Genomic DNA, 25,072 nt, shown 5'->3' with positions numbered 1-25,072 from the left:
GCTTACCAACTGGGACCACTTCCTATCAACTGAAACGTATGTGGCTACAGGAATGATCGAACCAGTGGGTATCAATTGAGCAATATCTGCAGTTTACGTCAACTGCATACATTGCGGCGAGCTAGGTACAATATTCACGTGGTAGCAGCAGATTGGGCAGTTGTAAATTAGAGCAGACAGAATATTAATCTTTACGTAATTAATTAATAAACAATAATTTAAACCAGACAACTGTATATTCATATCTTTTGTGCCATCAAGAAAACTGCTAAAGACCTCGGATTTCGAGAGAATCAAATGGAATAATTACTTAAACGAGTAAAACAATGTTTGTATCCTACCTACAAACATAGCAGCCAATCGGGACTGCATCAACTCTCATAAAACCTAAAAATTTCTATATTCATTAATTAAAGAAACTTGCTCTTTCATACTGTCCTTTTTACATTGTGGTTGGTCAATAGCTAAATCTATTTCAATAAATCATTGAGAATGTGTATGTATGTCTACACGCTTACTTGCTCTTCTTTTGTACGGGTTTGGGAAGAACGTACTGCACTTGAATCTAAAAATGGATTGTATTTGTATAAGAAGATGCTACTGCATCTATAGACAGCAGGTTTCAAAAGCTTTGGATCTTTTTGATTGCACAGAGAGTATATTGATTTGCCCCAAAAGCTATTGATTGCATATCTTACTACTTTATCAATAGAAACTTTGCTAGGACAGTGTAACAAAGGCAACTATGCTGTATGTACAGTTGCCAGTTATCATGCTCTCATTGACATTGCGTCATCAAAACATGTCTGCCGACCTACTGACCATGACTTGCCAATTAATGCATTAATTTCTTCAGCTTGTCATCTTTCCGAATTGGTTCAAGACAGGAATTATCAAATTTAGGCATCGCTAAGAACATAGTGTCAATTGCTGTGTTCTTCTCAGCAAGAAGGGTGGAACACCTAATAGGTAAGAGACGCTATTCCTTGAAGTACAAGTGTAGAGCTTAATTGTTTAATTAGCATACTCAATGTTTATGTAATATGTACTTCATGTAAAAACTAACATTTCTTCAGTACGATGTCAATAAATACAGCACAACGAAGCAAAAATTTGAAGTGCATGAGCAAAATTGAAATTGACGCACACTCACCAGTTGCAAGGTATAGATAGAGATGTGCTCTTCTGCTAATTGTTTCTTTCTGTTGTTTCTTTGTACAGAGAGATACTCTTGTGTGTTGAACTTGCAACTTATCTTACGGATAGCTTATGTCACCATGACGATTGTAGTGGTTTAACAGCAATGTCCTATAACAGCTTGTTACGATGTATGTGTTTTGATAAACTCTATTGCCTGGGTGTAAGCGTTATTATCGCGAACCAGCTTTGCAGTAGATAAAGAGTTGCTTCGCAATCTTTTAGCCTCAAAATTGAATTAGTCTTGAAATTTTTATTGAATCATTGAGATCATTCAAGCAGCACAACACATTTACAGTGTATAGATCATTATATCTTTTCTCAAGACTGTTACACAAACTATAGTCAAATCCAATATCAGAAAAACTAAACTACTCAAACTAATGCTAGAACAATTTGCTTGATGGTTCACTCAACACTGTAAGCAGTCACAGCATGGTTTACAATGCTGTCTGCCATCATTGCTAACACAAAATATCATCGCAACTACAAGGACAAACAATTTACTAAATGACAGCTCAGTCACGTTCCTGATCGAGTATTCGCAATGCATGTACCAAGTATTGTAGTTGCTGTCAAACTACCGCTTCACTATGCTACTGCCAATAGCTACCAAGTTGTTGTACAGTTACTAACTAATATATACCTAGTACACTACAATTACTTAATTTTTAGTACTTTAACTGGATTGTCACAGTCAGAAAGATCAGTTTCAATTTAAAGAATAGATTCAGCTTTGGGGTCATTCAAGATGTGATCGAGTCAGAGGGTGTGAATCATCTATTTACCAAATATTAGTCAAGTTCAAATTCAAAAATGTGACAAGTGACATTGTCAAAGTAGCAGAAAGTAAGTTTACACATCACTTGTCAAGAATGCTCTCTAGACAAAGTATTTTCGCAGCCAATTTTGGGCGTTATCAAATTCTTATTCTCTGATGTTGTTGGTTTATCTTTGTTGTTAGTTATGAGCTGCGCTAAATTTCTGCTCTGATGACAGAAGACTGTAATGTAATGTAGTCAAATGTAATAAGGGTTTGTCTACCTCGAGAATACATCTAGAAGTCAAATTTTTCGGTTTTGGTAGATTCTACGGAAAATGAAGATGGCATAAATCAATAAAAATTGGAAGTATTGTAGACAAGAAAATTTTCATGCAAATGTAAGTCACTAGCTAGAATGATGATGTATTTTTGCCTAAATGTAGTAGCATCTCTCTTCTTCTTGATCAAACAGAAAGAACATATTTTGGATCGTGTTTGTAATTTTATATCATTCTGGGTGCCACTACTTTGCATCGAGCATAACAGTTATTTGCTAGCGATTTCATTGAAGCGAGTTGAATATCAAACTGAAGTAGCCCTAGATCAACCCAATAATCTTAATTTTAGAACAGAATACATTTGATTTGTTAGTGTAGAAAATCGACCTATTTGTCTCACAGACTCAAAATTGTAATATGACTTAATCGATTTTGTCGAATGCATCTCCTCCGCATTACCAAATTGAGTTTGCTTTCATCATGAGTATTGTTTTGATCAACTGGATTGGAATATCATCCTTTTAGAAAGGTAGATAGTTCGATTGTAGGCCCTATTGTTTAGAGCTTTTAGAACCGCCAGTGCAACTAATTAGAGATCAAAGTAGGAACATTGCCTTGAAAGCTCCCAATCATCTGAGGTAAGATGATGCAGTACTGTAGACAATTGTCCCAAATGTTTGAAACTATTTCAGCTCTACGTCTATACAAAGCAGGTGCCAACTCAGTCATGCAGATAGCACAAATTATCGTAACAGCAACAAACTGTCTTTTGTTCACCACATTTGCTATCAGACTATCTGCAAAATATAATTTGCTCATGTCGAACAACGATTCGGTTGTTTCTACACTGTAAAACATATAACCGTCGAAACTCAATCAACCCATGCACACTATATATTCTACTAGTCAACGCAAATCAGGTGTTTGTTCTATAGACAGTTCGCAGATCGACAATCTGAGCGATTCGTTTTCCGAAAATACTGCACTAAATCCATACTCTCAATCAGTGCTCAATATGAGTATAAAAATCTATTGGATTACATAAACCGTTTCTGCATAGATTACTTCCGAAATCTCATAAGAAATAAATCCAATGTTACCAGCACATGGCATTGAGTTACTATCAAACGTTATACAGTATGTGGGAACTCTATATATTGGTTAGCATGTATGCCGTTCAGCTTTATTATAGGACAATATTTTTTAGTACAAAGCCACATTAGTTTAGCTAGAAGAAATCTACTATTCTTTTGAGATAATACGCTAACTACTAATACTAGCCACACATTTTCGTTTGATTATGTATGAACATCTCATGCATTTCCAAAACACTTTAAATCTCTCTCGTAAGCATATTACCCACGGACAGGCAGTTGCCACCATTCGCAGACCGGATTATAAGTTGGCAGGTATCCCCAGTTAACTCAAGGATCTTACTTGCCTATAGAGAAAGATTACATCAGTAGCTTAATTAAATTGCTACATCTGAAAGATCTAGAAGATTGACTCTAACTAAGAGGAACTGGATTCAGGATAAAAAAGATTGTACAATTTAAGGGTGCAGTCTAGGACTCGTAACAACGGATGGCATGTTGTCACAGACACCTAAGATCTGCGTTTCCACAGCTTATCTAGTCAATGACCCATTAGGCAACTAGCCTAACAGATCTAAAAAGCATTGCGGCTGGCTTGAAAGTGGTTGCTTCAAGATGCAATTAATAATATGGCATTGCTTGGGCTTCGGAGGTACTGTACCTTGCAAACCCAATAGAGTTAGTATGGGCACAAGTCAAACTACACAGCAATTGGCGGCTTCACGATAGAAAACGTCATTCGCCTGTGTAAAAAAGGTGTGGTAAACATAACAGAAGATCGAAAGCTAGGCAATGCGCAGTTCATAAATCTTGTAAGCGAATTAAGTTAAGGTTCATTATAGGATATAGGGATGTAGGGCTGTCAAAGTGTGGATCGTAATCCTGCATTATAGACAACGATAATGTACTCCGTATTGTTACCTGTATTGGGCTATGGATGCGAACCGTGTGATTCGGGAATGGAAAGTGTCAAACGATTACTACATCAAGCCTGGAGAAGAGGGTGTCGTAGAGGGCTAGGGATCTCAAACAGAACACCCTTACAGGAAACTCTTGGAGAACTTATCAGGAAAGCTCCAGATCATTGCGTGTTAGCCAGCCCTCTTTCTTATGGAGAGCAGCTCATTCTAATAATGAATTAGTGAGCGGGTTTATTCTAAATACTCAAGGTAATCTGTGGCGATCAGTGAACAATGAGACAAGGACAAGAATCATGGTGTTGACCTTCAAGAGCTGGATTAAACCTTACTTTATGTTTGTTTATTCTTCTACGTCTATTATTCTATAAATATATATTTTTACTTGTTAGTGTATGTATCTTGTCTGGCCTAGAGCAGTGTACCTGTAGTGGCATGAAACAAAATATACCATTATTATTATTTATTATTATGTGTCGTTATGCCGTTCCATAATGGGCAAGTGAGGTCTTTAAACCCATGTGGGTGCCCACCAACCCGGCAGGTGAGCTCAGCAAGATACATGTTTCTGTGTAATCCACACGGCAATCAATCAATGACTAGCCAATTCAATATACATTTCAGGCATTACGGTGACCGCGAACTCGATACAGCACGCCTACTGGATATCAATGACCACCAGGAAAGCACTGAACGTCATCGTTAACGGACCGTTTGCCAGACCACTGAAACGAGTCATAGTCTCATGGATAAAGCTAGAGAAACATGAGAAAGAAAGACAGACAGGTTTTATAATTTACGATCGTCACTGGAGTTTGAACCCCCAAACCATGGAGTGGTAGCCATTGTCGCTGCCACTAAACCACGTTTCGTGTTCAATCAAATCAGTCTGATTTGTAAAGTCGTGCTCAACCACATCAGTCTGGTTATTGTGTCGTTATGCCCCTCCATAATGGGCAAGTGGGGTCTTTACCCCCATCTGGGCGCCCACCAACCCGGCAGGTGAGCCCAGCGGGGTACATGTTTCCGTGTAGTCCATACGGCGATCAATGACTAGCCAATTCGATATAGATTGCAGGCATTACGTGTCGTGCTCAACCAGATCAGTCTGGTTTGTAAAGTCTATTACAAGTACCGGAAGCAAACCCTGCTTCAGAAGTACTTAGACCATCACGGCTGTCTAGAAAGAAGACATGACTTTACGAAGGATCCGAGTAGATCCCAGAAGCACTGTTTTTTGTAAGTGCTGCAGGTTGTGATGACCTGGAATAATGTCCAGCCACCGTGCAATACCTGCGTGCACTGTGCCCAAAGCTCTCAAGACCACCGGAACCACCAGTGTTCGACAATGCCACATGCGGCTTATCTCCACTCGCAAGTCGCTGTACTTCGCCAACTTCTCAGCATGTTTCTTGCCAATGTTGCCATCAGAAGGACAGCTGATATCAATAAGAAGACAAGTGTTTGTCTTCCTATTTCTGAGACAGATGTCTGGACGATTGGCTCTGATCCTCCTGGCAGTGGGGATGGTGGTATCCCACATCATAGTAATGTCATCCGTCTCCACAAGCCTATCAGGATGATGCCGGTACCATCTGCTCTCCACTGGAACCCCAAAATGGCGACAAACGTCCCAGTGAATGATGGATGCCACCTGATTGTGTCGATCAGTGTAGTCCGTCCGTGCCAAAGCACTACAGCCTGCCACAATGTGTTTGACTGTTTCCAGGCCTACACTGCACATGCGGCAATCTTGCGCTCATAGTACCGAGTCCGAAGAGCTTGGTCTTGAGCAGCAACAACCAGTCCCTCAGTTGCAGCAGGAAGATTCGCTGCCTTTAGCCATCCGTAGGTCTCTTTCATGTCCACAGGCGGTTGCTCAGTGAGACGACGATACTGCCCGTGCATAGGCTTCCCGCTCCAGGACCGCACACGAAGAGAACTGCAACACGTACGGTAATGTCTCGCATCTGTTTCAGGTGCTTGCTCGAAGCCACCTTCAACCGAGATGGATGCATTCCTGTGTAAGCTCTGCGACTTGTCGTCCGAAGCAAGACTCCTTCGCAGCTGTGCAGTAAACCGACAAGCCATGTGCTTGATCGAGTGTGAAGATTTTCCAGAGTCACACTCCCGTATCATCTGCATGAAAGGATCAGAACTGTCAGCAAGGTAACAGTTCAGCCTCACAATACAAGATTGATATGTCGACTCAATCTGTTGTAACCCCCTACCCCCATCACTGCAAGGAGCGTACAGTCGGTCAACGTCTGCAGAAGGATGGTGGACACCGTGCATAGAGAGGAGCTTTCTGGTCCGTCGATCGAGCTGCTGCAGGTCCGTGCACCCCCAATGAATGACGCCAAAACCGTAAGTGAGAACCGGTAGTGCAAACCCATTGATGGCTAGAATCTTGTTCCGACCATACAACTCAGTCCGGAGAACCACCTTCACTCTGCGCAAGTACTCACGACGGAGTCTCTCCCGCATCATGCTGTGCTGAATACCGTTACTCTCATCTACACCCAAGTACTTGTAGACTTGACCCGGTTCCAGACAGTTGATGGTGTCCGTTTTTCCTACCGTCACTCCAGAGTTGTGTCCAGATAGCCTGCCGTTGACAAAGTGTGCAACAGCACATTTGTCCAGACCAAACTTCATCTGGATGTCATCAGAGAAGGTACGAACCGTGTGCAACAACCCGTCCAACTGACCAGAGTTTCTGCCATACAGCTTCAGATCATCCATGTAAAGTAGATGACTGATAAGCTGACGTTTGGCAGTCTCACCATGCCCAGTGGTCATCCGGTAGCCGTAACCGGTTCTGTTCAGCTCCTTGCTCAGAGGATTGAGAGCCATACAGAAGAGAAGTTGAGAAAGTGAGTCACCTTGGAAAATACCCCTCCTGATCTGCATAAGCCTTGTCTTGATCGTACTGTTCCCGCAAGAAAGCACCATCGATGTCCTCCAACTCTTCATCACACGTGACAGGAACCCGCACAAGACTGGACTGATCTTATGCAGCTGAAGGCATTGGAGCAACCAACTGTGTGGCACGCTGTCATAGGCTTTCTGGTAGTCCACCCAAGCCATGCTCAAGCTCTTGTGCCTGGTCCTACAGTCTTCGGTAAGCAGCTTGTTGATCAACAGCTGATCCTTTGCACCAAAAGATCCCTGTCGACAACCCTTCTGCTCCGGAGCCATGAGGTTTCTCTGATCCAAATGCCCTGCAATCCTCTGCCTGATGACTGAGGTGAGGGTCTTATAGAAGACAGACAGACACGTGATAGACCGGTAATTCTTGGCCTGGTCAGTCTTGTCTTTATTATTGTCGTGCTCAACCAGATCAGTCTGGTTTGTAAAGTCTATTACAAGTACCGGAAGCAAACCCTGCTTCAGAAGTACTTAGACCATCACGGCTGTCTAGAAAGAAGACATGACTTTACGAAGGATCCGAGTAGATCCCAGAAGCACTGTTTTCTGTAAGTGCTGCAGGTTGTGATGACCTGGAATAATGTCCAGCCACCGTGCAATACCTGCGTGCACTGTGCCCAAAGCTCCCAAGACCACCGGAACCACCAGTGTTCGACAATGCCACATGCGGCTTATCTCCACTCGCAAGTCGCTGTACTTCGCCAACTTCTCAGCATGTTTCTTGCCAATGTTGCCATCAGCAGGACAGCTGATATCAATAAGAAGACAAGTGTTTGTCTTCCTATTTCTGAGACAGATGTCTGGACGATTGGCTTTGATCTTCCTGGCAGTGGGGATGGTGGTATCCCACATCATAGTAATGTCATCCGTCTCCACAAGCCTATCAGGATGATGCCGGTACCATCTGCTCTCCACTGGAACCCCAAAATGGCGACAAACGTCCCAGTGAATGATGGATGCCACCTGATTGTGTCGATCAGTGTAGTCCGTCCGTGCCAAAGCACTACAGCCTGCCACAATGTGGTCGACTGTCTCCAGGCCTACACTGCACATGCGGCAAGTAGGACTGACATCACGATGTAGAATCTTGCGCTCATAGTACCGAGTCCGAAGAGCTTGGTCTTGAGCAGCAACAACCAGTCCCTCAGTTGCAGCAGGAAGATTCGCTGCCTTTAGCCATCCGTAGGTCTCTTTCATGTCCACAGGCGGTTGCTCAGTGAGACGACGATACTGCCCGTGCATAGGCTTCCCGCTCCAGGATCGCACACGAAGAGAACTGCAACACGTACGGTAATGTCTGGCATCTGTTTTAGGCGCTTGCTCGAAGCCACCTTCAACCGAGATGGATGCATTCCTGTGTAAGTTCTGCGACTTGTCGTCCAAAGCAAGACTCCTCCGCAGCTGTGCAGTAAACCGACAAGCCATGCGCTTGATCGAGTGTAAAGATTTTCCAGAGTCACACTCCCGTATCATCTGCATGAAAGGATCAGAACTGTCAGCAAGGTAACAGTTCAGCCTTACAATACAAGATTGATATGTCGACTCAATCTGTTGTAACCCCCTACCCCCATCACTGCAAGGAGCGTACAGTCGGTCAACGTCTGCAGCAGGATGGTGGACACCGTGCATAGAGAGGAGCTTTCTGGTCCGTCGATCGAGCTGCTGCAGGTCCGTGCACCCCCAATGAATGACGCCAAAACCGTAAGTGAGAACCGGTAGTGCAAACCCATTGATGGCTAGAATCTTGTTCCGACCATACAACTCAGTCCGGAGAACCACCTTCACTCTGCGCAAGTACTCGCGACGGAGTCTCTCCCGCATCATGCTGTGCTGAATACCGTTACTCTCATCTACACCCAAGTACTTGTAGACTTGACCCGGTTCCAGACAGTTGATGGTGTCCGTTTTTCCTACCGTCACCCCAGAGTTGTTTCCAGATAGTCTGCCGTTGACAAAGTGTGCAACAGCACATTTGTCCAGACCAAACTTCATCTGGATGTCATCAGAGAAGGTACGAACCGTGTGCAACAACCCGTCCAACTGATCAGAGTTTCTGCCATACAGCTTCAGATCATCCATGTAAAGTAGATGACTGATAAGCTGACGTTTGGCAGTCTCACCATGCCCAGTGGTCATCCGGTAGCCGTAACCGGTTCTGTTCAGCTCCTTGCTCAGAGGATTGAGAGCCATACAGAAGAGAAGTGGAGAAAGTGAGTCACCTTGGAAAATACCCCTCCTGATCTGCATAAGCCTTGTCTTGATAGTACTATTCCCGCAAGAAAGCACCATCGATGTCCTCCAACTCTTCATCACACGTGACAGGAACCCGCACAAGACTGGACTGATCTTATGCAGCTGAAGGCATTGGAGCAACCAACTGTGTGGCACGCTGTCATAGGCTTTCTGGTAGTCCACCCAAGCCATGCTCAAGCTCTTGTGCCTGGTCCTACAGTCTTCGGTAAGCAGCTTGTTGATCAACAGCTGATCCTTTGCACCAAAAGATCCCTGTCGACAACCTTTCTGCTCCGGAGCCATGAGGTTTCTCTGATCCAAATGCCCTGCAATCCTCTGCCTGATGACTGAGGTGAGGGTCTTATAGAAGACAGACAGACACGTGATAGGCCGGTAATTTTTGGCCTGGTCAGTCTTGTCATTCTTAGGAATCAGTGTAGTTATTCCTTGAGACAACCAGTCGGGTACAGAGTCTGGATTCTGAACCAGCAGGTTGTAGTTACGAGTCAGATCAGTGTGAAGACACGTGATACGCTTGACCCAGAAACCATAAACCTTGTCTGGACCAGGAGACTTCCAGTTCCCCATCCTTTTGAGACACGATGTGACCTCATTGTCTGAGATAGGTAACCACTGCTGCTCATCTTTCCGGTGCGTCTCGCCATCGATTTGACGTCTCAGCCAGAAGGCAGACTCATTGTGATGCACCTCAGTTTCTAGGATACCACCCCAATACTGTTCGATCTCAGACTCGGATGGCGGGGAAGTGACCCGGATAGTCTGCTTATCCAGCTCTCTGTAAAACCGTCCAGCATCTCGTTGAAACAAACCATTCTGGCGAAGTCTCTTACGATTCTTCTCCAGCCTCCTGGTCCGCTCGACCTTGGACTTAAGTTCCATTTTCAATCGATTGATGGAGACCTCACAACTCTCCGAACAGGAAATGCCCAACCGATGCCGAAGACGTCGGAGTTCATGTAACATACGAATGCCCGATGAACCCTTTCTAACCTCCAGCAACAGTGAGATCGCACGTCGAAGTGTGAGAATCTCCATATCCAGCCTTCGTCTCCATGTTGGTGTTTGAGAATTATTATTATTATTATTATTATTATTATTATTATTATTATTATTATAGACGGTCTGCTAAACGACGTTGTATAGTAAGATGGTTGTAATGAGCTTGGTTTCGGCTATCGGCTGTAATGATCAGAAGATTCTTTGTCTGACATTGAAAGCTGTGACGAAAAGACAGCTGTAGCTCCGGAATTCGATTTATACGCAATCAATACCTCATACTTATCTCACTGACACTAACATAGCCGTTCCTGTGCTCCGTTACTGATACAGTAGCAGCTCCTCCTATTCATGCATGGTATTCGTTCGTACTCTTAGCCCTGATCTCGCTTTTCTCCGCTACTAGCTTAGTAAATTGCCTATATAATTGACGTACGTCTAGCCTCTGCAGCCAAACGGCTAGAGTAATGACGTCCGGCAGGTAGAAAGTTTTTGATGATACCAGAGACCTTTCGATTGATATCAGTATCGGCTCTGGTGGCATGCGGGCATGCAAACACTCTTGTCAATAGTCAAATTCCACAGTCGCTCTAGTTCTGGAAGGCAGTCTAATATATAGAGTGATCGCAACGTAGTTCTACGTCTAAGATGTGTTTGACATTTTGGTAATCTCTTCAGCTTCAGCCGTTCAACCTCATGGACCACTGAGCTCTCCATGAATTAGTGCGCGGTTGTTGCTCACAACGTGCGCGTATTCACTGATGCAAATCCAAAGACACTGCCCGATGTATTCTCCAGAGACAAGAACATTGCTGCATTAGTTTGCGTGTTTCTTCAAGTGCTATTAGAATAAAGGTTATTCCGTATGGATCGTCAGATGAGATGAGATAATCAATTATTCATCAAAGTGATGCAGTAATCTGCCTTAGTCTTTTCTGCACTGAGAATGGCAGTACGCACTGGCTTCATGTGCTATTAACCACAAATCACGTAATGCACGAAAGCCTATTTTATTAACAAAAAATGTACGCGTCTAGTTTGGTTCTACGAAGCCAATAGCCTCACATAACCTTATATTGTCTCAACAGCGTTGTACAATCTAGGTCCGCATGCTTGAGCCCTGCACTCCCAAACCTCAGTAGGCGTGGCCTTTGAGCAATTGACGAGGTCTCGATCATACCATGAAATTCTAACGGTTCAGGCCCGGCGGAACGGCTATGGCCCTACGGCCATGGCCGTTACACTTTTTCGAGTCCCAGCTGAGTTCTGCTTGATCTCAATGCAGAGTCAGAGAAATCAGTTGCTGTCACCGCTCGGACTTCCGTCAGTCTGCGGAACGTCCGGGATAGGCATATTAAATGGTGTTCACGTGTAGACAGCGTGTTCGTCACGAGGCAGGACAAGCTTGTCTGTGAGTGTCATATCGTGTCCTGACGTTAGTACGAGGCCTAATCAGCCTAGAAACATGTCATATTTCGCTGGTAGAGTTTGGAAAGGAGAAAACAGTTCATAGATCCTTTAATAGGAAATGTTTCGACAGATGGCCGCGGATTCACTGGGATGTAAAAGCAGACCGAGTGTTCTGTCACGTGTGTATTACAGCGATTAGGCAGCTGAAACTTCAACCTACGACAGCAGAAGCTTCGTTTCTTTACAAGGGGTGTGAGAATTGGAAAGATGCCTGTGTAGTGTTTCCGAGGCACGAGGAATCTTTGTTTCACAAGCGTGCAGTTCAAGCAGTTATTATCTTCCAGCTACCACAAGGGATGTTGCAGACAGTTTGTTATGGCAAGCAGCCAAGACTAAAAAAGGAAATCTTTCATGCCTTCTACAGGTCATGACCTCTCTGAGATTCCTTGCTAGACAAGAACTTGCAATTAGAGGTGATGGCCATGGTGAAAGCCACAGAAATTTCAGTCAGTTACTGGATCTTTTTCAACGGTCTGATAATACGCTCAAAGACTTTTTGGCAAAGAAAAGAGATGAATATACTTGTCATTATGTTCAAAACGAACTGCTTCAGATTATGGCCAATCAAATTATGTGAGACATTGTGCATCGGATAAAATCCTCAGGTTCATATTTCTCTATTATGGTTGATGAAACAACTAATTTCAGTACAACCGAACAAGTCATATTTGCTTTGCGTTGGGTGGATGATGACCTGCAACCCCACAAGTAATTTCTAGGTATCCATCAGACTGGGTCAATTGAGGCGAATAGATTAGTTGCCCTAGTCAAAGACATCTTAATACGGTTTAATATCGACATGAAGAACTGCCAAGGTCAGGGTTACGACGGTGCTGCCAACATGGCCGGTGTTCGAGATGGAGTTGCTACACAGAATTTAGCAGTAGAGTCAAGGGCACCGTACACTCATTCCTATGGACACTCTCAATTTAGCATGCCAAGACACCATTTGTGAAATAAAAGTTCTTTTTGAGGCCATTGACATGACATTTGAGTTGACAAAGCTAGTAAAGTACTCATCCAAAAGGAATGCAACCTATAGAAAACTGAAAGAGGAGTTATCACCCGGTGAGCCTGGATTTCGTACACTATGTCCTACGAGATGGACAGTGATGTCCTACTAGATGGGCAGTGAGAGCAGACTCTTTTGGCAACTGTTGAGGCTAATTTGTCTTTGCTACAAAATAGCCTTGACGAGTTTTCCCGTTTTGCTCGGAGATTTGGAAGTGTCAGCCAAAGTTAATGGGGTGCAAGCAAAATGACAAAGTTTGATTTCCTTTTTGGTGCCATGCTTGGAAGTAGGATTCTTAGGCTGGTTTTATAGCCTAAGTCGTACTTTGCAAAAGTTGAAGCTGTCAGCAGCAGAAGGAGAGGTCGGAGCAGATGCAACAATCAAAGCAATTTCTTTGTTGAGGAGAGATAAAAAAATTTAAAATTCTTGCAAAACGTAAATGAAGAGTAAGAAGCGGTTGATGTTAGCAACCCTCGGGTGTCACGTAACAGAAAGGCTCCAAAGCGGTATGAAGGTGGTACCAGTGAAGGTAGCCATCCCAGTACTCCGGAGGATCTATACAGGGTTATATATTTTGCAGCAATTGACAGAGTTGTCTCTTCCATTAAAGATCACTTCGCTCAGCCTGGTTATAAGGTGTACGTACACCTTCAGAACCTGCTAAGGAGAGCCTCATCCGGTGAAGACTACAGTGAGGATATAAACCAAGTTGTGAGGTTGTATGAAGGAGACATTGAGCTGCATGAATTGAAAGCCAATTGGAAGTTCTAACTGCTCACTTCAGTCGCATAAAGAACGTGAAGGAGAAACAGCAACCAAGCTTAAAGTTACATTCGGCCAAGTGCAAGACTATATCATTGGACTAGGAAAGGGGAGAGAACTTTTGACTGAGATTGTGGAAATACTTCGCTCAATTCTCGTTATGCCGGCTACTAATGCCACAAGTAAAAGATCATTTTCGGTGCTTAGGAGAGTGAAAACGTACCTACGCTCCACCATGAGCCAAAGCCAATTGAACCGTCTGATGACGTTAGCTATCCTCAAGGAGATGACAGATGAACTAGATCTGGTTGAATGCGCTAAGGAATTTGTTTCTGAAACGAACACAGGATTTCTGTATTTGGTCGATTTTCATAGCTGGTAGTGAATGAGTGAATCTAACTCACAGAGAATGGCATAACGTGAGCTATCTTCTGACCACGCCTTTTAGCGCACGCTAGGCCGTAGCACTTTCTATTAGCTTCCGCCAAACCTGCAGTTGACCCCATTTCCAAGCTCAGCAAGGTCACCGATACTCTGTTCTGTATGTTCTGCGCATGTACGAATAAAACACCAAACCAATATTGTAACCAGTAACCTTTAGAGTACCTTTCTTGTACCAACAACACATTCAGAGAACATTCATTTGGAATAGGAAGAATAACAATGTCCCTAGAAAAACTCGACACGGCACTACATACAGTGATATGTATAGCTGCAATCCATACGAATGCACGGATCGATCAGAACTGCTAAATTTTTCTCATAGTCTAGTTTAGAAGAGTCGTAGACTAATCGTCGTTGCTCACTAGAAGCGACAGGATGAGTGCAGTGCGCGTGAGTTGCCTTGGACGTCCCAGACGCCCTCGAGTTTGCTCTCGCTGTCGCAAACAATTGTAAATTTTCTGGAAAATCAGAAAGTCGTTCACTGTCTCTTTATATCCGCCTAGAGATCAGATAAACAAAAAGACGAATTCCCGGATTGTAAACTAAGAACTACAAAATAAAATGTTAGATAATAACTAACAATTGGTCACGCAAGAAATGCAGAATCAGATCCGATACATGGTGACAGGCTTGTACCTTCACTGCGACTGTTAAACCGCTAAAGCAACGTGCGACAATTGAGAAGAGTCGTGTCCTACCAGAGACGTCACTACGCTCCCTACGCGTCATAGCACTTCCTGGCCCCTAAAAGTAGAAGGAAATCTAGCTCAACGGTAGAGATTTTAGACATTCTAAAGAATTGTCTAGCAAGCAAAGTCTATGTTCAACCATTTGGATAGCATCTGCAGTGACACTTGAAAAAGGTACTGTCGCACCCATCTATCTACCATGATCTATCAGAAGCAATCTACCAACGAGATAGAATACAACTCAAGAAGCAAATTGTAATTGACACGGTCAGGCCAAAAAGCTCGACAACCTACCTGTCTAAACGACTATACATTTCAACAGCGGCACGTTCAATGTACTTTGTTTGTCTTGTTTCGTTTACTAGTTTGCGTTTTGTTTATTGGAAAGAAAGAAAGATGTATACACTATAAAAGTAGACAATACAGTCCTAGACATCAATGTATACTAACGGTCTATCACAGCTGAACACATAGAGACATCAAATAGGATACACTTCCTAGTTATAAGCGAGAACTCTCTGGAGCACATACTCTCACGCACTACCATTGTATTGTATTCTTACAAACGTTCAAAGTGTCAGCAGGAGCAGAAGGCAAGCACGATAGGCGTGGCCGACAAAAATTCTACCTTTTGCAGACCTCGCGCCACATGCAGTTCTAGTTCTCTCAAGTCTTTCCCACATTTTTCAACATGCTGCTGATTCATCCAAATTGCAGTGACGTCGACATTTGGAAATCTCACAATTTAGGGGATACATACATATATATATATATATATATATATATATATATATATATATATATATATATGTACCGACAGACAGAAACATTTGAAAACGAACAAACCAACTACTTTTCGCATGAGCGCGAAGTAACCAGATGCATTAGCCTCGTATCAGACTCTTTCACGCTGTCGTGTCAGCTTCCCGTGAGACAATAAATTAATTAAGACACATATGGAATCGGTGTAGCAACAACATTCCATCTCCCTGTTACATCTATCATGCTATAAACTAACCGCACCTTCCTCAGACGCCCGCAATTCGTGAATTCGGTCCACTAGAGTTGCAGCGGTTCAGTCAACTTGCTTGCAAAAAAGACTAAACTCTATGCGTTGTCGCGCCGCGATACACCCTGTTTCAGTTCGAGAGTTCTGTGTTCGTGTTTTTGTACAGAATCTGAGATCGCTTGGGTCTCTACAGATGACGAAGCCTCGCGTACCCGATTAACATTGAATTAGATGATCTTGAGTTGTCACGCTACCCGAGTATGCGTATATAAATCTTCTTTTCTACATACGCGAAAGAAATAAATTTAAAATACTGAAAAAGGGGAAACACGGCGCTTGCAAACGACCATATCAACAGACCACTTTGTGCCCTGCGTTTCTGGAGACCAAATTGGCAAAATAGCAAGTGCGAGAAAGGCGCGGTGCGCAAACGCAAACTATCTTTATTCATTACCTAGACGGAGACAGGAAATTGCTACACCTGAAAGAAAGTGCGGACGCGACAGCGCGAGATGGTTCAGCTTGTACGAGAATAGCTAAAACGCATGTGCAGCAGAATGTTTTTTCGCTGTTTTCAAAAGTTTCTAGCTAGCGGATGAAAGAAATCGAGAGACAGTCCACAAACGTACCTATTGCAGAGTGCGCGAATGCGCTTGATCGCTTTTCTATCCCAGATAGGAATTGGATTAGATGATTTATTTCTTCTTTTTGCTGTATAGCGCCGTCAAATGTTCTAGAAGATAAGATATTGTTAATTTCTTAATTAACGAAACACAAAAATCGACAAAAGTACATGAAAGAAATGTCGTTGGCGAGCTACTGTCGTATCAAGACGTAATTAATTAATTTACTGCCTACAGTACCATCTAATTAATTAATGGTTTCAAAACGGTTTTAGAAAATGAAAACATGCATTCTACTACTGTACGGTGCTAGATAAAAGTCACCGAGGATGAGGTCAATATTTTTTAGGAAGAGGAACATCAATGGACTCGCAACTCGTGCCTATTATTAATTAATATAATTATTTACGTAAGCAGTGCACAAAATGGCTAACATGAAGGTGAAGATACAAAAAGACTCGTGCGCTTAGGGAGGTGAGAGCGTCGAAAAGCATCGGCTGCACAGTACAACTTTCAAAATAGACTCCCCAGTCGCCCATTGACGTACACTTCCGGTATATGGGTGTACGCAAACATTCGAGGTCATCAAGTTTTCGACATTCAGAAGTTTCCGTTGTTAACCTTTTTAGAGTTATGAAGAACGGCTAACATTACATGGCAAGTTTTTAGTGTTTTCCATTGTTGAAATGAACCTGGTCAGCGCGCGCAATTTCTGTATCACCACGCCTATCTAGCGCGTGCTAGGCCGGATATATAAAGTTGGCAGCTGCTGCTGATGCCTCTGGTCAAAATTTCCGAAGACTATCCATCAAGCTTCTATTAACTAGCTCTTATCAAGAATTTGTGGACGTTTTAGTCATCAAAGGCGGGGTGAACAGTACGGCAGTGCTCAAGGCTCAGATCGAAGGAATGAATGACGATGTTTCTCTCAGACAGAGCTACAGAACAACATATAAGCAAGGCCTACAGATGCTGGCGACATTGCCTCTCATTTTACCCCAATGTTATCAAGCACAAAGGTGAGTTTTTCAGTACCCCGGATATCTCGTCAGCTTCATAGCGACAAGTTAGCTAAAACGATACGGGCTAGGAAGAAGACTGACTCGAGTGTACCAGGCTAACAGCAACAATGAGATATTTTGCCCGGATTCTGGGATGACATCAGCAACTAGGCGGTGATGCTACTAGAATTCTTGCAATGTTGACGTACACTTTCTGCTCACGTTTTAGGAATGAGTGCCAGGGGTACAAGAAAAGCGTGTACAATATAATCGATGCAAAACTGTAGACCATCCTTACTACTTTGTACATACGTTGTCATATTAGTTGTGATGTTTTTCGGCTAGTTATTACGTAATGCAACATCCTCTTTGCTGTAGAAGTCGACAAAAAGAGGCGCAAGGAAGCAAAACGTTTGAAGAGACCAAAGCACTCTGCAAGGTATACTAGATATGCATTCTTCTTCAAATGGTTTCTATATACAATCTGCTTGTACAAAGAATCTTCCGCTTACGAGTTGAGCATGTTGCAAAGTCGTCTTACTAATAAACAGATTATGACACCATGATGGTAACACTTTATAGAACAACTAGTTAGTATGTGTTCTGATAACATTCAATGCTGTGGTCTAGGTGCTATTACTGTCTCTTTGACTTTGCAATACCTACGAGTTGCTTTGCAGCTTTTAGCCTGAAAATGCAACGCTTAGTTGAAACTGTTATTGGAGATCAAGCTAGCAACACAACCACGGCCATTTAGTATTTTAGACATATTCATCCACAACTTTTGCACAAACTGGTCTAATGTATAGCTTGAAGTCATCAACTGCTAAAGCCATTTCCATTTTCATAGCTCATGACATTGTTCAATGGTTCATGCAACATTGTATGCAACCACAGTGTAGTCGAGAGTGCTATCCAGACTCAGGCTACCTCATCACAGCAAGGTCTGTGAAGACAGGTTGACTAACAGCACAGCAGTCTGGCTGATTGATATTGCCAATACTCGTACAAGTATCAGGTACAATAGTTGACATTCTCTCCTTAGTCGATATGCCTTCAGTATTTTAATTACGGCAGGTGCTGTCAACTTTTAGACTGGCTAGATAAATGCCAATGACGACATTTCACGGTTAACAAAAATTGGATAATTTTTAATTAATAATTTGAGAGTTAGTTTGTTCTCACAGGATGTTCATCGCTTTTTTACCAAATTCGAGCCTAATTCTAATCAACGAAGTTGCCAAATGACATCGTTAGAGATCGACAAAGTAAGTTCACATTACTTGTCAAAAAAGATGTTTCTAGATTATATGAATGCTATGGCCAATTCTTGACATTATCATTTGTTATTGTTGTTGTTCCACGTGTTTATTATTGTTGTTACTTACTGTGGTCTGTCAGCAAAGCAAAAGCATTGTAACGTATAACTAATCTCCCAATATACTTACAAATGTAACACCATCAAGACGTTGTTTAGCATTGTCTGACTTGAACTGTTTAATTATTATTGTTATAGTCATAGTTTTGAAAGCTACATATAACTAGGTATGTGTAAGCTTTACACAGTTTCAGAAGACGGCACAAAATCAATCTGAGTAAACTGTATAATAGATTACAGAGGTGTGGATCAATGCAATCACATTGTTCTTTCACTAGCTCAGATGTTATGTACAACACTGTTTTAAAATAATGGCATTTGAATGTGTTACGATGTGATGAGTTATCATCTCTTCAACTTGTGTGAACATGAACAACACAACAGTCCATTTGAAACGTGGTAAATCAGCAGTGATATTAGAATCTTCTAGCTGCAACTACAGACACATTCCATCATATAATTGGTACGTACCCGATTGCAAAATGAAGCTAATATACGACCAAATGGTGGACTTACATCAACCAAGCAAATACACATCACACGAATTTGTTGCTGTAGAAGGAAACTAGGTGTCTTGTTAACAAGAAGTTGTAATGTGATATCATGTCAGAGTTAGCGTGTATTACAAGTAGGCTAAAGTACCATAATGTTGGACATCTTTTACAAAATCTGTACGTGGCTCATAAATGAAAGCGTAAATTCAGCTTCTCTTTATAAGTGGTTTACCTTTACCAACAACGTTTGCAAGCCAGAAGCTGCTGTTCTACCGTTAATATTAAGGTGGGTCTCACCTATTGATATCTAGCGTAGTCCTCTAATGTTGGACAGCTGCCCTTTTTCGGCCTCGTGCGGTGTCTCATTATGATTACACTGTTCCAAGCAATATCTAACGTCTTTCCCCAGTATTGACAGTTTGGTCAAGTCCAACATTTGCTCCAATCGAGCATTTCGTCGAGGTTAGACACCAACAAAGATACAATCGATCGCAAAGCGGTTTGTCGCAGTCAATCCAACCTCCGTTGTGGTGTGTATTTTGTGTCTTGGTAGAAGGATCGCTTAATCGACCACACAGGAAGTCGTCATTGCTGCTCTCAGCACGTACATCGTACGTGCCCATTCTTTTGTCTGTGCCTTTCGTGCCTTTCTGATGCTTTCTTTTTCTTGCATCTTTTAACTGTACGTTTCCTAGCTGAGATGCCCTACAGCGTTCTGTTCGGAGATTGTGAACAGTGCTTTTTGTCAATCCCCATCGATCATTTCGCAGCAGCTTTGCAGCTAGTGTCTAGAGCTGCTTTGACTTCTTCAATTCTCTCTTGTGTGGACGTAAGTCATTGCACTTGCAACGGCTCGTTTCAAACGTGCGAGACAGTAAGCAATCTAGTGTTCAAGTCATTCCCAGTCCGCCCACGTCTCATAGGTTACGTGCGTTGTGATTTATTTCTCTAGTTATAAAACAAGAATGACACAATTGTACTACTACTTCTAGCAGTACAACAAGTAAGCTACCCAGTCGTCATACAGTCTTTACTGTTCATGTTGAGTAGTTTATGCTGCATGCGACATATTGCATTCGGCAACACGAAGTAGATGATGTGTACGAGTCAAAACATACGAGTTTGTGCTCTACTTCTACTCGCTTGGATCTAGCTGAAGAGCAAACAATCTGAGACGGTGAGACATAGCGCTTGCTGGTGCAACTTAGCTTAGTTTGTTTGATCGCTTTCGTGTGTGCTTGTTTGGGTCGATACCATTGATGGTCCAACATTAGAGGGGCTTCCAACATTAGGGGACTTTACCCTACTGTCTTGGTCAAGTGGGTTGTGATATCATATCATCATCTAAAATGAATCGATTTGGGTGTTTCCATATGTCTGGCAGCAGTTACAACTGTTAATTAACGAGTATATACCTGATATTTTCACACTCACTGTATTAATTAATGATAAAAAAAAGACTGTCATAAATCTGAGGTCAGATAAATGAAGTCCTCTACAGTTTTCCCAATAATGTACAAAATCATTCAAATCTACATGTATACCGAGAAAGTGCCGTTTCATTCAGTAAACATGATAATCATCAAGCGATCACTTACAATGCAGTTGTTACAAACTATCTAAATGCGATGAGTTAATTATGACATTAATTGTAACCAATGATCCTCAATCAACTCCTACTCCATGAATATGTTTGCCAAAGTGGATTCGACAGCACTTTACTATAGCACATGATAATTTGTGAAATTCTTTAACTAAACTGCACCCTTTTGTCAGTATGTTCCTTTAAAAAGGACCATCATAAAACACTCTGAGCTCATAAATCTTGCAAGAGACGAACAGTTATGGAATTCATCATAAAACTGTACGTATATCTATGTATACAAAGCATATCAAGAGCTTGAATCGTTTCTATACGATGAGTCTACGCAAGATAGCTGCAATTAAATGGCAAGACTTTGCTCCTAGTACGGAAATTCTTAGAGTCTGTAATGTGAATGGTATCAAAACATTTTTGCTATCTGCACAATTTCGTTTGTTCGGTCGCTTAGTTCGTATGCAAGATGAGAGGATACCAAAAACCGTGTTCTATGGAGAAATAAAAGAAGGTGTACGTTCGAAAAGAGGTCCCAAAAAACGGGTCAAGGACAGTCTAAAGGCAAACCTAACGTCTTGCAACATTAATTCTCAGCTTTGGGAAATATCTACCGGTGTTGACAGGCCATTATAGCGATCGACGTGCAGAACTGCCATGGACCAATTTGACAACATCACTGTGAAACCCTAATGTTCAAACGACAAGCCAGAAAAGCAGCCAGTCATCAAAGCACCCAATGCATCTGTACCATCTGTGGTCGCATATGCGGATCCTGTATCAGGCTGCTTCCTCGTGTTCAAAGCCACAATTGAGAGTTGTCGAAATCGACAACTCAGTCCATCACTCATCAATCAATCAATCAATCAATCAATCAATCAATATATACATATATGATGTTACTTCAATGTTGAATTTTAGAAGTAATTACCTTGGATAACTTCGTCAGCTATCACACGCAAAAGATTCTGTGCGTTCGCAAATACTATTAATATCAAAATAAAAGACCGACCGTCTGACTGCTGGGGAATTCGATCAAACTACCGACCCTCTTGAATGTGCCGCATACATAGACTGCTAAACTTCGAAAGTATTCGCTTTCCATGAGTCTATGGAACATGGTCACGTTCAGCATGTAGTCACAACTGAAGTAAAGCTACTCGTCTAAAAGGCAGTGGTGCAGTGATTGTGTATGGGCTGCTCAGTGTTGTCAAGCCTCATAAGAATTTGCAGCTCCAAGCACACAGCATATTTAGTTGCTATCAAACTCATTAGAATTGTTGAAGTTTTAGTGCTGCAATTTCTCAAGTACAAAGCTAGAGCAGTCTAGCCAGTAGCTACATATCTACAGTGTCCTTCTAGGAAAATAAACTACTTTTGTTTACAACACATTTGATTGACAACGTAGATTATATCTAAAATGACAACTCACAAACAGCTGTCTTGATAAAGATAAATTTGTAGACACTCTACAACACTCTCATCAATTAATTACAAACTTTTTGCTGAGAAAGGCTGCTACCATTTGTGCCCTGGATCCTAGCTGTAATAGATAGAGATGCATGCAGGTAAGACCGTATTTCCACCAGCGCCTGAGGGATACAGTTTAACAACTTGTTTTAGTACTGCACCAATTATATTCTAAATTTCAACTCTTTTTCTGAAATAGTATTGTAGTAGACATAGCAAGTTTGGGTTTAACTGTCACGTGACGGTAGCGTGCGTGCTTGAACATGGACTCTGAAAACGCCTCTGATGGTAAGTCTATCTACTGTTATCTTGCTGGCATGCATGGGATTGCCTCCAAAGATGAGAGTGTCGTCAAATAGACGAGTCAAATCAGCAGAACTTAGATGGTGAATTTGGAGTTTCGGTGACTACCAACTCTTGCTCTGACTCGAATACAGTGCAGTCCAACCTATCACAGCAAGCATCGTTCCGTCATAGCAAACAGAATATATCTTGCGCCAAGTATTTAATAGAAAAACACCTTCCTGAACTCGTCGAAGTTAATCTTCCTTATCGTGGAGCTACTGCAAACGTGTCCTAGGGAACAAAGAAGAGAAAGAAACCCCTGCCGAATCACACACAAAGAGTACTTCAAGCAATCATGATTAAGCAACCTGTACGTGGATTTAGAACAGGGTAATCATAACACTTCTAATAAATAGAATGGGAGCCGTTGCGAGCGAATCCAGCTGCCTCTTACTCTTTCTAGTCATGTCACTCAACAGCGACGCAAAGGTACGAGAGTACAAGCTCTGCCGAGGCCGTTGAAAGTATAAATAGCTGGCTCGCAGTATGTCAACGCGAGGATAACGCAGCGAAACCTACCATTCAGATTTGCCACGTACTAAGGTGAGAAAGCACCAAACTTCTCTCCTAGAAAAATGACACGTGCCTGTTGCTTCTCCCGTGCCTGCAGGCCTGCACAAAATCGGATCATCAGAGCAAACATCGGAAGATCTAAGAGACCAGATTCTCGTTCCTGTATAAGACCCTAGACAAATTGATTTCATACAAAATGCTGCGAACAATCAAAATTTACGTCAGGCTGAAAGTATCTCAAATCAATATTTTGACTCAATAGTGGTCTGTCCTGTAAAATTACTGCTTGAAGTTTCAAACAGCAGCTCCAATATTCCATCAGTAGGCTGCCTTGTTGAAAGCATGCCAAACTGAGACGATGCATTGCCAGACATCGGGGAGAGAAAATTCGATATGAACAGATCATCAAGACAAGAAGACTGTGTGGCAGCAGAGCAAGCTGCAACTCCAACTGTAGTGTTAGAATAGTTCCCATTTTCCTGATGAAATGGCATTGACAATGTGCAAGTAGCTGCACTCCGGACAAAGAACGTTGGAGATGAAGTGCTTTCGTCGGCTAGAGAAGTGATAAGAGCCACAGCTGCCTCAGAAGATGATGCCAGGTCAATCCTTGGGTGATCAACCGAGCTGTACGATTCATCGTTAAGCTCGGATTGTAGTATACCGCAGTTGTTAGACATCATCACTGGCGGTTGTTGATCCTGAAAGGTAAAGAGAGATTTGAAAGGAGGACAACAATTCTTGGGCGGGTCTAAAGTCACCAGATCCAACCACTCCGACACCATCCCACCAAACATCTCCATCTGTCATTGTTGAAACTGCTCTAAGAAGCTGCTGGGCATCACAAAATAGTTCAGTTCTCGTTTGAGTGACATTTGTTGGTCGCGAGGGCGTCGCCGCAACTAGCCAGTTCGTGAGCCGGATCACTTTGTGTAGGCTGATCCCTGCTCATCTCATTATCCATCGAATGAGATGAGCTCGTTTCTGAGGTAGAGCTTGTTCTTGAGCTGGAGCTCATTCGTGAGGTGGAGCTCGTTCCTGAGGTGGAGCACTGCTTCTTCCTAATCTTTTTGCGTCGTCGTCGAGGCATAAACTTGTAATCTGGATACTTCTGAATATGAGCAAGACGCTGTTGTTCCGCTTCATCAAAAAGTTTCTTTTGTACGTTGAAGACAACATTTTTCACAGTTTCCCGAGCATTTTGCTCACCTCAGCGTTGTGCAAGTCGGAGTTTTTTGCGCCCAAGTCTCTTCCTTTCTTCCAGTGACCAAATCATGAAGGCGTTCATGGGCCTTCGCACTCTGCTAGAAATGGAAGACGAGCAAATATACAACCTCATCTTGCGGTGACATTGGCTCAATATCAACAATTCTGCGTAGCGTCTCATTGTCAGTGAGAATAAATGGACTGTCGAGATCGCTTTGTTCCCAATCTAGACAAACAGGCGACTCTCGACGCTGTTTCTTTGCCCCGCGCTTCATTTTGGTCTTTTCAGTGTCGTGATACGTTACTGACAGGACAAATACCCTTCTTTCTACTCCTACCCGCTCTTCAACTTGAACAGCTAAAACACTCTATGCCTCCTATTAAGTTGGAAGCAACTGAAGAGTTACAACAAATTAGTAAAGAGGCAATCAGATGATTCGATCAATTAGCAGTTGTTGTATATCTACACCTGTTTGTGTTTCTAGAGTCAATATTTTCACATAAAATATAGACTACGATTTACAGAATCAAAACAGTTATATAAGATTACTGCCAGATCATGTGAGAAGTCAAATAAGTCGTCTTGTTTTACTTTCTTGAAGCACTATCCGAACAACATCTTATCGTTTGCGT

At 42.4% G+C, this 25,072-nt stretch overlaps 2 long non-coding RNA genes across 2 annotated transcripts; both read left to right on the top strand.

The window, feature by feature from the left end:
* The first annotated feature begins 18,386 nt into the window (after positions 1 to 18,386).
* On the top strand, positions 18,387 to 18,960 carry LOC134183053 (uncharacterized). The gene is made up of 3 exons (XR_009970435.1): positions 18,387 to 18,457; positions 18,517 to 18,568; positions 18,627 to 18,960. It is a non-coding gene; the product is annotated as an uncharacterized LOC134183053 (long non-coding RNA).
* Positions 18,961 to 19,838: 878 nt separating this feature from the next.
* LOC134183773 (uncharacterized) lies at positions 19,839 to 20,341 on the top strand. The gene is made up of 3 exons (XR_009970560.1): positions 19,839 to 19,922; positions 20,007 to 20,185; positions 20,264 to 20,341. It is a non-coding gene; the product is annotated as an uncharacterized LOC134183773 (long non-coding RNA).
* Positions 20,342 to 25,072: the final 4,731 nt, after the last annotated feature.

Source organism: Corticium candelabrum, chromosome 8 (genome assembly GCF_963422355.1).
Source record: "Corticium candelabrum chromosome 8, ooCorCand1.1, whole genome shotgun sequence".
Lineage (NCBI taxonomy): Eukaryota > Metazoa > Porifera > Homoscleromorpha > Homosclerophorida > Plakinidae > Corticium > Corticium candelabrum.
The sequence above is the reverse complement of the archived record's forward strand: the minus strand, read 5'-3'. Positions and strand labels throughout refer to the sequence as shown.